This window comes from Macrobrachium nipponense, chromosome 33, assembly GCF_015104395.2.
Source record: "Macrobrachium nipponense isolate FS-2020 chromosome 33, ASM1510439v2, whole genome shotgun sequence".
NCBI lineage: Eukaryota > Metazoa > Arthropoda > Malacostraca > Decapoda > Palaemonidae > Macrobrachium > Macrobrachium nipponense.
This window is the reverse complement of record NC_087219.1, coordinates 53,221,646-53,232,324: the sequence shown is the minus strand read 5'-3', so window position 1 is coordinate 53,232,324 and position 10,679 is coordinate 53,221,646. Positions and strand designations below refer to the sequence as shown.

Here is a 10,679-nt window from a genome sequence, read left to right as displayed (position 1 = left end):
TTACTTTACTGTCCAGCATACAATGAGATTAGAAATATATATATTTTTATATATTTTTGTGCAGCAACTACATCAGGAAAATAAAGAGGAATTGGTAGCTAATATACTCTTATTGGTAGATCTACTGAGGGAGGAAGTGGAAAATAGAAAAGAATTTATAAAAGAATTGTGGTATTTCAGAGAGGAGAAACTCTAACAAACACAAACAAGGGAGGCAGAAAACAAGCAAGGGAGCCGTTTCAAAGGCATATCCTATCTACTACTACTAATAGTTGTTTCCGTGGCCGAAGACTTGTCCGCAGTCAATCCAAACTCCCTTTGTTTTGTGTTTGTTCTGAGTAAAACGTGACCACAACGAACAAAGCAAGTATTGCAACATTGATTTACTTTTTTTTTGCATATCTAGGGCATATATAAGAAATGGCAGGATCTAGGAGTAACCGAGATAGCGTAGGTGGAGTTGATAACCGTGCTAGACCTCACCAAAATTCAGGGGACACGTGCCCACAGTGTAGAAGGGAAGTAGGTAGGCAACAAAAGGCGTTAGAATGCGACAAATGTAGGGAATGGTTTCATACGAATTGCGCCAATATCACTAATGATCAGTATGCTGGGATTCAGAGAGCTGTAGATATAATAAAATGGTATTGTGCAGATTGTAGTAAGTGTCAGGACCAGAAGGATACAGAGATCAAAGAACTCAGGGAAGAGAACCAAACGCTTAAAGGTAGACTTCTGCAAATAGAAATAACCCTTAAGGACTTTAAGGACATTAAAGAGTCCCTAGTCAAAGACATAAAGGATGAGATTAAGGACATTAAAGAAACCCTAGCAAAAGACATAAAGGAAGAGATCCTCAGCAGCAGTAGAATAAGGGAAACAATTCAGGAAGAAATAAGAGAGGCCCAGGACAAAGACAGAAGGAAGGAAAACCTAATCATATTCAACCTGCCAGAGCATATAGCAGGAGAGGAAACAGAAAACTTGAAGCTAGATGAAGAGAGGTGCAAAGAAATATTCACAAAAGAACTTAACCTTAATAAAGATGAATGGAATATTAAAGATGTAGTAAGGTTAGGTAGGCCACGACTGCAACAAGGTCAAAACAATGAGGCGATAGGCAGATCAAGGCCCAGACCACTTCTAGTGAAACTCAGCCATGAGAGGGAAAAGTGGAACATATTAAAAAGTTCCAGACTGCTAAGGAATGCAAAGAAGGATATTTACAAAAAAATATCTATAGTTCCAGACATGACTGCTAAAGAAAGAGAAAAAGATAGCATATTAAGATCCGAATTAAAGAAAAAGCAGGATAACAAAGAGGAAGGATGGTTCATAAGTAAGGGAGAGCTGAAGAGAAGAGAAAACTTTCAGACGACTAGAATGCTCTAAAAAGGAAGTCCAGAGGAATATAGATAGAAACAAAAGAATTGTTAGAAGTGTAAATGAGTTAGAGGTAGGAAAATGTAAAGTAGATAGAATTGTAAATAATTTAGAGATAGGGAGTAATAATATTTTTAGGAGTGTAAATAAATTAGATTTAGGAGAAAATAGAATATCTAGTAGTAATGTTAAGAGCTCTGAGGGAGGAAGTAGAAGGGAAATTAGTTTAGGGCAGGTAGGTGTGGAGGAAGTAACTTAGTTAACAATTTCTTAGACTATTAGACCTAGAAGAAAAAAGTGGTTTGCAAAAGATAGATAAAGGGTTAGATGGTAGAAGCAATTTTGTAAATAGAGAAAGCGAAAAAATAGGGAGCAAGACAGAAGATATATCAAGAAATCTTGAAATAAAGCTTATAAACACCCAAGGACTGACAAAAGCAAAAATAATCGAGCTAGTGGAGATAACAAAAGAAAACACAATTATGTGCATCACAGAAACACACCTTAAACAGCAAAAATTACTATTCCCAACAAGCATCAGAGTGGTAGACTCAATGAGAGATGAAGATGACACCAAAGGAGGAGGCCTACTAATAATGTACAGAAACAAAGGAGAGATCCAGATAGAAAAAGAAAAGTCAGAACACAAAGACATTCTTATAGTAAAGGTTAATTATAGAACAACAATATTCAACATAATTCTGGTCTACATGTCAACTAGTGATAAAGAAAGAAATAAACGAATAATAAACGCCTTACATGTAGCCATAGAAAAATCCACAAACCTGCCTATGATAGTCCTTGGGGATTTCAATGGGCATTTAGGTTTCCTAGGGACACAAGAACTTGACCAAAATGGAAAATATGTTATGGACTTGATGGAAAAATATGATTTAACGCTATTAAATGGAGATCCCAGCTGCAAAGGGGAGATAACCTGGAGTAGAGGAGATCAGACAGTGCCATAGACTTTGCCCTAGTCAACCAAAATATGTATAAAAAATATGAATGTATGGAGATAGACGAGGGAAAATATGAATATGATCTATCAGACCATCACCTCATAAAGGTCCAATTCAAAATGAACACTAAAGTAAGGAAAACATTCAGAAATGAAACAAAAGAAATCAAATATTTGAAAGTTACAGAAGAGTCTACCAGGAAATATCTTGAATATATAAAGTATAAAGTAAGCCAACAAGACAGAAAAGGAGATCTAACCCAGTTGGAAGAAACAATGAGTGAAGCAAAAACAAATAACTTAGAGAAGATAATCAAAAGAAGGTTAAAGACAGAAAAGCAAGAAGAAATAGAACCAGTATGGGTCACCAAAGAAACAAAGAAAGAAATAAGCCAAAGAAGGGTATATAACAAATTAAAAAGGAAAGCCACAAGTATAGAAGAAAGAAGATACTATGAAGAAGCATATCTTAAACAAAAACAAAAAGTACAGATAATAATAAAGAAAGCATATGAAGAATATGAAGAAAAGATTAGAAATGAGATAATGAATGATAAAAACAGACACAGGAAAATCTGGGAATATATAGACATGCTGAGAGGAAAGACCACATCAGAAAAAGAATGGATAAGAATATTCGATGAAAATAAGCAAGAGATGAAGGACGAAACCCTAGGGAAAGAGCTGGTAAAATTCTGGGAAACAATATACCAAAAAGAAGAAAACAAAATAGGAGAGATATGGAATGAAAGCAAGAAAGAACAGTACAAACATGACATGGAAGCAATAGTGAAAAGATTAGGACAGCAGATGAAATGCCATATATCTTTAAGAGAACATATGCATGGAGTGTATGACCAAACAGAGACAGAGATTAGACCCATGGAAGAAATCCACATAACAGAAGAAGATGTAAAAAATCAACTTGAGAAAATGAAGACAAAAAAAGCACCAGGACCAGATGGAATGAAGCCAGTACTGTTCAAATTACTCTTACAAAGTAACAACCTCCAAAAAGAATTGGCAGAATGTTTAAATGAAATACTGAAGGGCAGGAAAACGCAGAAAAGCTGGTTTAAGTCAAAAACAACACTCACGCCCAAAAAACAAAACCCCACAGTCAAAGATCTAAGGCCAATTGCTCTAACAAATGCATCATATAAAATCTTCATGGGGATCCTGAGAACCAAAATAGAAAAACATTAGAAATATAGGAAAAATGAATGAACTGCAATCCGGCTTTACCGCACAAAGGAGAGGAATCGATAATTTATATATCTTACAATACTGTATACAAGAAACTTACAGAAGAAAGGACCCATTATTTGTAGTATCAATAGACTTCCAAAAAGCATTTGACTCAGTTAATAGGAAAAAGCTCATTGAGGTCATGATGAAATACAGACTACATGCGGAAGTAATAAATACAGTTGCAAAGATATATACAAATGATGTAACAAGCCTATGCCTTAACAATATAGAACAAAAAGAACTAAATGTAACTAATGGAATAAGACAGGGATGCAATGGCTCAACCATATTCTTTCTATTAATAACGTACCTGATAATAGAAAAATTAGAAAATACAACAGAAGGTTTCAGAAATGAAGTAATAAGGATAGTGGCACTACTATATGAAGACGACGGGTTAATACTAGGGCACACACTAGAAGAAATAACAAAATCAATAAAAACCCTTATGGAAATCGCGGGTGAATGTGGCCTAAACATAAACAAGGACAAGAGTAACATACTAATATATAACGACTGGTACAGTATCGATGATGTGGAGAATATGGAGCACATAGAAGGAATAAAAATAGTTAAGAATATTAAATACCTAGGAGTAACAATCAACAACATGAAAGACTGCTTCAGAGAACAAATAAAAAGGGCCCAAATTAAAGCAAAGCAGATGGCAAATATGGCTAATGCAGTCATCAATAAAAGCTGTAGCAGGGTAAAAAATAGAAAATTGTACTGGAAAGGACTAGCGATGCCTTCATTCATGTATGCAATGGAAGTCATGAAACTTGACAGGAAAACAATAAATGAATTGCAGAAGATAGATAATAAAGTATACAGAGCAATATTGAAAGCGCCAAGTTACACAGCAAGTTGTGCGTTAAGAGATATGAAGAATAAACTTTTCTACCTGAAACATACACTGAAGAATGGTGGAAATAGGCTCCTATATGAGATAACAATGGATCAGTATGAAAACAAAAAAAAACCCTGGATAATGCAAGTAAAAGAGTATATGAAAGAACTAAATATAAAACTTAAGTAAAATTGAAGCAGTTAAAGACAACAGTTAAGAGAAATAATAAACAATTGGGACAGAAAAATATGGCAGAAAGAAATGAATGAAAAGTCAACATTAAGAATCTACAGAAAATATAAAGAAAACATAAGAGAAGAAATCTGGTATGATAACACTGAAAAAACAATGCTGATCAGTAGGGCCAGACTAGGTATACTAGGATTAAATGATATAAATAGGATAAAAGGAGAAGATACAAAATGTTTATACTGTGAGGAACAAAATGAAAATTTAGAACATTTCTTACTTTACTGTCCAGCATACAATGAAATTAGAAATAGATATAGCTTTATGCAGCAACCATATCAAGAAAATAAAGAGGAATTAGTAGCAAATATAATCTTATTGGTAGTACTAATGAGGGAGGAAGTGGAGAATCGGAAAGATTTTATAAAAGAAATGTGCTATTTCAGAGAGAAGAAGCTCAAGCAAACACAAACAAAGGAGGAATAAAAAAAGCAAGGGAGCCGTTTCAAAGGCATATCCCACCCACTACTACTACTACTACTACTAACGTAAGGTCGATACTTATATTTTCTTTTTTATGTAAAGTAGACAATGTAGTAATCAAACACCCCCTTTTTCTTTGGTTAAGTAGAGGAAGAATCTTGGTCAATACTAAATGAAAAGTTCTTTTTAATAATTCAGAATTGGTTCACTTTCTAGGTAGACCTAGGCTAGTACCTAGCTAGGTACCTTACCTACTACTAGGTATATAATTTTGGACGTTTCTTCGGAAGGGTACCTAGCCTAGGTAGTAGGTAGTTAGGTAGGTACACTTTCAAGCGCTGATATTAATTTGATGAATTACTCTCCTAAAATAAAGTGAAACTTAGGTAGCTAGAGGTAGCTAGTACTTGATAATTCAGTTGCTAGGTACTTGGGTAAAAAACCGCATGGTACAGGGGTGGACCATGTACGATCAGTGTGTACAACCCCAAAAAAAGTACATTATAACTCTTCCTGACATCGGAGATGGGCATCAGATGTGACTTTTTGTTGGTGAGAAACGATGCTAAAGACCTCTACTCCGGTGTCAGGACGCGTCATCATATACTTTTCTTGGGGTTGTACACATTGATCGTACATGGTCCACCCCTGTACCATGCGGTTTTTTACCCTAAGTCCTACCTACCTAGGTAGTAGTAGGGTAGCCGTTAGTCGTAGGCAATAGGCCTAGCTACCCAGTTAGCCTGATCGAGTTTAAGATTAACTTGCCGGTAATCCCACAGTTTAGGTGTCCAAAATCACTGCCATTACCTTAAGTTGAGATCAACACACAGGTTGATCACATTACTTAGCCTAGGTATTGAATCCTGTAAAACAGAAAAAATGAGCAGCTTACTAGGCTACCTACCTATCAGCTTACGGAAGCAGAGATTGTAAAAAAAAACGAAAGGAATAGCTAGCCCTAGCCTAAGGATGGAACGTAAATAAACAAAAACATGTAGTAGAGGATACAGACCCTTAGAATTTTAAGAAAATCATAAATCTCTGCTTCTGTAAGCTGATAGCCTAAACTGCTAATTTTTTCAGGTTTATCAAAATGAACTGGATGTTGGTATGGCAGCCGTATCCCTGATTGCGATAGATATTGGTACGGCTGTGAATTGTATGTGCATGAACCTTTGTTTACCGCCTCAGGCATTTCAGTGACAGCAAGAAAATGACGACCTACCAACGCGAACCGTGTAATAATACATCAGTTTTTATTGAAAACGAGATGTTTTCAGGTTTCAACACGGTTCAGAGGAGATTCAAAGAAGATTTGAAGTACACAGATAGATTAGTTTAGTTTTATTTTTCATGTATACAGTCAATATCTGAGTATATTTAAGTATTATTGTAATTTTTTATATTTTCATTTACTGCCAAAATGTTTTGGTGCTTTGGTGATGACAGTATGGTGCTTCACTTTGACATTTTGAATTGAACATACTCAGTGAAGCAATTCAGTTCGACTATTTTTACTACTGTCGCTGATCTTCTAGTGCTGTACCTGTAGCTAAGAGCTACAACTCTGCACCTCACGCAATGAGTACCTACAGCAAGTCAATAGCGAAGTACGGCACCTCTAACAGAATCTGATGTACCCCTACTACACTATGTTATTTGTACGGCAGGAAGTCTGAAATTGACACATGCGCAATTCACTGCCATACCAATATCTACGCAATTCACAGCCGTACCAATATCTATCACAATCAGGGATACGGCTGCCGTACCATTATCCTGTGTCTTTAAAAAAAGTGACTGCTGAAGAGCAATATAACCTGTGCCAGGTTCCTACCTGGTTCCTGGCTCATAGGTGCTCACTACACACAACACCGTTGTGGGCACACTGTACTCATTGCGTGAGGTGCAGAGCTTTGGCTAGTCTCTTTGTTTTTTTTACAACCTATGCTTCTGTAAGCAGATAAACTGATAATTTTATTGTAGTGTCTTACCGAACAATTATAGAGCCGTGATTTCCACGAGCGGCAGGATACTAAATTCAAATTTAGCGCGTCGGCGTCGCCAACACTGGTGGTGATGACGTCATCTCCTCCACTCGCGGGAGAACCAGGTACAACTGCCCAGTGAATCCAATTCTTTTCCTGCGGCGTCCGGTGAACATCGGTGGTCGGTGCGGTTGGATAACTTTGCTTCGCTTTTTTCTTGCGGATTTGATCTTCGGAATTGGTGAAGTACTCTTTTTTGGCGTTGTTGTTATTTTGCTTTTATTTAGCGTTGCCATGTCGGATTCTAGTCCGTCGGGAGTTAGGTTTTTGCATCTCAGGATGTAAAACTAGATTATCCAAGCTAGAGTATGATTCTCACACTAAATGTGTTAAGTGTAGGGGACAGGTTTGTTCAGCAGATCGAACATGTAACGGAGTTGTAGTGATTGGACTGATTCTCAATGGAAGTTTTTTAGTTCATACTCGGAGAAATTAGCTAAAGACAGAATTAGAAAAGCAGCGCTTAGGGAAAGTAGACTTAGCTCTGCTTCGTCTTGCGATGCATCTGTTCCTTCTGTTTCTCCTCAAATTGTTATGTCTCCTTTAACTACACCTCCTATTCCTCCTACTAATCCACTTCTCCAGCTTCCCGTGTAGTTTCTTCCGACACCCATTGCCAGTCTGGAATCGAGGTTAGATCAGAAATTTTCGGTAATAGCGAATACGGTTTTGCAACTTGGTAATTCAGTTAAGACGTTTTTGGAGAAAGCGGCCCGGGTAAGAGTGTAGTTGAGGGTGCGTCTGTCTGTCCTGACACGTCTCCTAGACAAAGGTCACTGTCCAGCTCCCCCGCACCGGGGAGAAGACATACCAGAAGTCCAAGGGAGTCGATCGGGATTTGCCCCCACAGACAGGCGCCTCTCTTGTCGAGCCTGTTGCGCCTCAACAGGGCTCGGTTAAGCGTTGGAAAGGTGTTGCGGTCAGACGCCTTTCAAATGATTCAAGCGATTCGTCTCCGGTCGCACGGCGCTCTTGGCGAGATTCGAACCCGTTTCGCGTCCCTTAAAGAGGCGTTCAGGCGCCGATTCTTCGCCTCCTCCAGTCAAGCGGTATAAGGAGCCTGAGAGTAGGGTTGCGCCTCGGCCGTTAGCGGCTCGTTCGTCGCCTCAATCTGTGCCTTTTTCGGCTCCATCTACTAGTAGAGATTGTGGTTTTAGCGCTGTAGCTAGCAGTTCTAAGGGTGTTTCTTTAGGCGCTTTTTCGTCTGTTACGCCTGATGCGCCTGTTTCGCCTCGAATTTCGGCGGCTCCGAGCGAGGCGCAAGTAGTTTTTCCTCCTCCTGCTGAACATTTAGGCTCTTCCAAGCCTACGTTAACTGTTTTTGATTCGTCTCTGGCGCCTTTGCGCAAGCAGTTAGAGATGTTAACCAACTGGATGAATGAGTCCAAGGGTGGTTCGAAACCTTCAGATCCGGTTGTAGTTCCGTCTACTTCTTCGGCGTATCGGAGAATGAAGAAGAAGTAGAGGAGGAGGATTCACATCACCTCTCGTGTTATTCACGTCTCCTTAGATTTCTTCTGGTATCTTATCCAGATTATTTTGAGAAAGCGGCTCCGCGCTCCCCAACTTCGACTTTTTTTGATGAGGAGGAAAACTTCAGACCCTCTCCTCCCAAAAACTTGTTCTATCTAAAGCGGTTAGACATTCGTTGAAAGAGACGGAGAAATGGATGTCTATGAAAAGAGACTTAGGGAAGGCTCTTTTTGCTTACCCTCCCTCTAAGTTGCTTCGTAAGAGGTATAGGTTTTTATGTAACTGGGAAGCTCCTTCTCTGGGAGTTTCTGCCTCCTCCCAGGGAGACTTCTCCAGTTTAATCGACTCCTCTAGAAGATCTGCTTTCGCCGCAGCGAAAGTTTTCTTTACAGCGCCTGAGTTGGACCACGTTGTAAAGAATCAATTTAAACTTTTGGAAGTCTTTAGCTTCCTTGATTGGACTATTGGCGCTTTAGCGGCCAAGATCGAAGACTGTCCTCTCTTTCCCAGGAGTTAGCGGAGGATTGGATTGGTGTTCTGTCCTGTGCGGACAAATCCATTAGGGATGGATGTGATGAGTTAGCTTCGCTCATCGCCTTTGGTACCCTTAAGAAAAGGCAACTTTGGTGCTCCTTTGCTTCTAAAAGGGTTACGTCCCAACAGAAGTATGCTCTCTTGTTTGCTCCTTTTGTGAAAGATAACCTCTTTCCAGACGATGTAGTGTTGTCAATTTCGTCTGCGCTAGATAAGAAAATTCTACTTCGGATTTACTGGCAACAGTTCTACTAAGAGGACCTCAAAGCTCCTGTGGAGACTGTTCCTTCGGTTTCTCCTCTGGCCCAAGCGCCTTTTCGAGGGAGAAAACCCAAGCGCTTCTTTCGGCGCCAAATCGAATTTGCGACCTCAGTCTAAGGCCTCGGCCAAGGTTAACAAACCTTCAAATGAAAGCTCGGTTCTTCATGCACCAGTGGGAGCCAGGCTGGCTCTGTTTTGGGAGGAATGGGAAAACAGAGGAGCAGAAGCCTGGGTATGCAAGTACTCAAGTTCGGCTATCGTATTCCTCTCTTTGTTTCACCTCCCTTGCTCTCACCTGTGCCAATTCCATTCCAGGCATACTCTCCGGGCTCAGACAAATTTCTGGCGCTAGCCGCAGAAGTGGAAGCGCTTGTTCTCAAAGAAGCGATAGAACAGATAGAAGGGGATTTTCCTCCAGGCTTTTACAATCGCCTTTTTTGTAGTTCCCTCAAGTCATCAGGGGCTGGAGGCCGGTTTTGGATGTGAGCGCCCTGAACTTGCATGTCCAGAAAACAAAATTTCATATGGAGACCACTCGGTCGGTTCTGGAGTCCATCAGACAGGGGGATTGGATGGTCTCTCTGGACATGCAAGACGCTTATTTTCACATTCCGATACATCGCGAATCTCGGAAGTACCTGAGGTTCATGTTCGAAGGCAAGGTGTTTCAGTTTCGGGCGCTTTGCTTCGGACTAGCGACCGCTCCTCAAGTTTTCACCTCCAGGGTTCTATCCCCGATAGGAAGCTGGCTACACATTAGGAGTAAGAATCTCCCTCTATCTGGACGATTGGCTTCTCCGGTCGGAATCAGAGAGTCGGTGCATGAAGGACCTTGGAACAACTCTGGATCTTGCCAGAAAGTTAGGAATTCTGGTCAACAAACAGAAGTCCCAGTTGGTTCCATCTCAGAGCATCCTTTATTTGGGGATGATTCTGAATGCTCAAGTTTTTCGGGCTTTTCTGTCCCCGAAGAGGGTTCAAGGCTGTCTGGAGACAGTTCAGGAGTTCTTGGACAAAAAGGTAAGTTCTGCCAATCAGTGGATGAGGCTCCTGGGCAAATTGACGTCAGTGGAGAAATTTGTGACGTTGGGAAGACTGCACATGAGACCTCTGCAGTTTTTCCTGAGAGCCTCTTGGTGCAGGAAGACACAACCAGACTCGATTACCTTTCCTCACAGATCAAATAAAAGAGGACCTAAGGTGGTGGCTCTCTCGAGCAAGGTTGGAAGAAGGGTTAGATTTA

General features: G+C 39.9%; 1 protein-coding gene across 8 annotated transcripts in view; it reads left to right on the top strand.

Annotated features, from left to right (window-relative positions):
• Nucleotides 1-221: 221 nt before the first annotated feature.
• Nucleotides 222-10,679, top strand: part of LOC135203196 (large ribosomal subunit protein mL55-like) — a 73,396-nt gene continuing 62,938 nt past the window's right edge. For 3 of the 8 annotated variants that reach the window (XM_064232931.1, XM_064232930.1, XM_064232932.1), the window contains exons 1-2: nucleotides 222-363; nucleotides 5,081-5,182. The gene's annotated coding sequence lies outside the window, so the exon portion shown is untranslated. Of the gene's footprint in view, nucleotides 368-5,080; nucleotides 5,188-10,679 lie in introns of all 8 variants that reach the window. The other 5 variants (XM_064232933.1, XM_064232934.1, XM_064232936.1 and 2 more) reach the window with 4 other exon arrangements.